We start from the raw sequence: 3,734 nt of genomic DNA, 5'->3' as shown, positions 1-3,734 counted from the left end.
GGGGGCAGATGGTTGCAAGTTGGGGGTGTGCAGGGAAGAGGCAGAACTAACTGTTGAAGAAGGTGTTCTTGGGGAAGGGGCCAAAAAACTTGTGGGGGAAGTGAGTCCAGTTATGGGACTTGCAGTAGAAACAGTTTGAGGAGATGAAAGAGGTTCAGGGACATTGGTACAAAGTGCTTGTCTTCGCAAACTTGACTGCCTGGACCTACTTGGGCCCAATGCCCGCCTTGCTTGATGTCGCCTTGTACTTGGGGCAAATATAGAATGTAGGTCCCCCGTCTGCAGCTGTGGCTGCTGTGGCTGCTGCTCTGGCTGCTGCTGCTGCTGTGGTGGCTGCTGCTGTGGTGGCTGTTGCCGCTGTGGCTGCTGCTGATGCTCTGTGGTGGTGGTGGCAGTGCTCATCCTTGCAGGAGGACTGGTGGCGGCAGTGATGGTCCAAGTTTGCGGAGTGGTGGTGGCAGGGCTACTACATGTTGTTGTAGCGGCAGGGCTGTTCCACATTTGCGGAGTGGTGGCTGTGCTCCAAGCATGCATGGGGGTGGCGGTGGTGCTCCAGACAGGAGCAGCGCTTGCCATTGTGGTGTTGGTGAACTGACCAGCTGTACTCAGACTTGTGGTGGTGTAACGGTGGGTGTCCTGGCTTTGAGTAGAGGTGTCCGTGCAGTGGTATGCAACACAAGTCGGTAGTGAGGTGAAGCAAGTCAATGGTGGCACAGGTGGAAATGCCACTACTGACTGCTGCTCGTACTGATTATGCTGCATAGCCTGCAAGAAAGCATTGTTGCAGGCCTGCAGCACATTCAGCTGTTGCTCAGGACTAAGGTGTTCTGCCATGCCCGTTTCAATCTTACTAAAAAAATGGTGCGCTGGTCTGTTGAGGTCGGCCTCCAGACGGTCAAGGCGCTGTTCGACAGAATTGAAGCGGTGTTCAAAGTGGTTAAAACCACGTTCCATGAGTGCAAAACCGCTTTCAACTCTGTCAGACAGCGACTTGAGGCTGGCATTAAAGGCCTCGCTCAAGTGCATAAACTCGGGCAAGACATTCCTGTCCAAGGCCCTCTGCCGCTGGTGGGTAGTGCCCGCATAACCAGTGGCAGAGACCTGGGACAGGGGAACACCTGATGGCCCAGCTTCCTGGTCACCAGCTGTCTGTGTGGCTGACCTGCAAGGTGCTTCCTGGCTGTCGGATGGCTGGGACGGGTCAGAGGACGTCCGATGAAGGACCGCTCCAGGGCCAGGTTGCAGGGTGCTGCTCCAGGTGCTGTTGAAGAAAGGAAAATCATTACTATCATGCCTTTACAAGAAGCATCAGCTGTGGATTAGAAAATCACAGATTAAAGATAAAAAAAAAATTATTATAATACTTACGCTCTGGTGGCAAGGACAGGTCTTAGGAACTGCAACGCGTGATAGTAACGGTATCGGGTTCTTGTCCTTGACGCAGATCCACTGCGAACCTGGCCCTCAGCACGAACATCACTGTTGAAGCGGTCCTTGATCGAGCGCCAACGTGTTCAGACTTTGTCCACTGTTGGAAAAAAAAAACAACAACATGTCACTTGTATTTTTGATGCACGACATATACTATCACTAAACCCAACAGTGCCATCAAGGACAATACTCACTGCGGCACAATACAGCAATACAATACTCAAAGCAGTCACTGTAGAGCCCGATGACACTGTTGGGTTTCCTGCTAGAATATATCTAGCACGAAACCCAACAGTGACATCAAGGACAATAGTCACTGCGGCACAATACAGCAATACAATACTCAAAGCAGTCACTGTAGAGCCCGATGACACTGTTGGGTTTCCTGCTAGAATATATCTAGCACGAAACCCAACAGTGACATCAAGGACAATAGTCACTGTGGCATAACAAAGCAGGGAAATACTTACTAAACGCCTTTTTGGAGGATGCAGTGGCGCTGTCCCAGCCATCCATCAACGCTGCGGCCACATCATTCCATAGCCGCCGGGTCACCACATTGTCCTTGTACAGCCAGTCACGACTGTCCCACAACGGGGCACGCTCCTGGACCAGGCTGATGAGCTGCTCATTATCCAGGTAGACGTCTTCATCCCGTTGTGGAACCTAGACAAAACACATTCATTAGAATAATCAAATTTAAATTGAATAAAGAGTTACAAAAAAAAAAAGACAAAAGATGAAATATAGAAGATAAAAAATAAAGAACATTACAAATCATTTGATACATACATTCCGTATCACCACCGGGACTTGGCTTCGCTGCTCCTGCTGTTCGCCCTCAGTAGTCACGTCCGCAGAAGATGACGATGTCTTAAAAAAAAAAAAAAAGTAAGAGATTTGGAGTAGCAGCAGATATACTTACCAGATGCACGAAAATAATCACCTCACGGTCTGCTTGCTCCAATTCCTGCCGGGATGGGGAATATTCTGATTCCGAAGACATACTGCATGTAAAAATAATAAAAAGCATTAGTACATACACAATTTAAAAGGACAGGCATACGATGTAATAATACTCACATTCTTGACGCTGATAGAAGATGTGTTCGTTGCTGAATGTCTGCTCTCCAATCTGTCACTGTAGTTGGGGTACAGTGTTAGCAGACACCTCCTTTATATAGACTTTTTTTTTGGACTTTGGAATTTTATAACTTGTCTAAATAGTGGACACCAAAAAAAACCGCAGCGCTAAAAAAACGCATACATGCGCATGCCAGTGCGCACGTATGCGCCTCCATAGGCCATAATGGTCTTTTTTAGCTCAAAACGTGCGCATACGCTTTTTTGAAGTGGTTGGGCGGACCAAAAAATGCAACATGTAGCGTCTATAAAATAAAATCGCACACCACAAAAAAACGCAGCGCACGAAAAACGCATACGTGCGCATGCCAATGCGCACGTATGTGCGCCCATGTTAAATATAGGGGAAAAAAGCGCATGCGCACGTATGCGTTTTTTCCAGCGCAAAAAAACGCAAACGTGAAACCAGCCTTCCTGAGTTAAAACATTAGTATTGTTGTTTTTAAATGATTATGAACTTGTTTTCTTAGCATTATTTGAGGTCTGCAAGCACTGCATTTTTTTGTTATTTTGACCATTTCTCATTTTCTGAAAATAAATACAAAATTTAGTGCTTGGAACTTTGGAAACATGTCAGTAGTTTATAGAATAAAAGAGCAATTTACATTTTACTCAAAAATATACCTATAAAGAGAAAAATCAGACAAACTGAAGATTTTGCAATGATCTCTTTATTTTTGCCAGAACTATATACACTGCTCAAAAAAATGAATAGAACACTTAACAACAGAATATAACTCCAAGTATATCAAACTTCTGTGAAATCAAGTTGTCCACTTAGGAAACAACATTGTTTGACAACAGATGGAAATTATTGGCAATTATCAAGGCACACTCAATAAAGGAGTGGTTCTACAGGTGGGGACCACAGTACCAATTCTTTCTGGCTGATGTTTTGGTCACTTTTGAATGTTGGTTGTGCTTTCAGACTCGTGGTAGCATGAGACGGACTCTACAACCCAGGATGGCACATCCAGGCGAGCTGTGGCAAGAAGGTTTGCTGCGTCTGTCAGCGTAGTGTCCTGAGGCTGGAGCTGCTACCAGGAGACAGGCCAGTACACCAGGAGACATGGAGGGGGCCGTAGGAGGGCAACAACCCAGCAGCAGGACCAATACCTCCGCCTTTGTGCAAGGAGGAACTGGAGGAGCACTGCCAGAGC

General features: G+C 46.7%; 1 long non-coding RNA gene across 1 annotated transcript; it reads right to left on the bottom strand.

Annotated features, from left to right (window-relative positions):
* Positions 1–362: 362 nt before the first annotated feature.
* On the bottom strand, positions 363–2,130 carry LOC141085923 (uncharacterized). The gene is made up of 3 exons (XR_012231441.1): positions 1,902–2,130; positions 1,369–1,528; positions 363–1,261 (listed from the first exon to the last, which is right to left on the bottom strand). It is a non-coding gene; the product is annotated as an uncharacterized lncRNA (long non-coding RNA).
* Between the last annotated feature and the right edge of the window lie 1,604 nt (positions 2,131–3,734).

Source organism: Dendrobates tinctorius, unplaced genomic scaffold, assembly GCF_039654945.1.
Source record: "Dendrobates tinctorius isolate UK_male_01 unplaced genomic scaffold, ASM3965494v1 ptg000007l, whole genome shotgun sequence".
In the NCBI taxonomy this organism is placed as follows: domain Eukaryota; kingdom Metazoa; phylum Chordata; class Amphibia; order Anura; family Dendrobatidae; genus Dendrobates; species Dendrobates tinctorius.
This window is presented reverse-complemented; position numbering and strand designations above follow the sequence as displayed.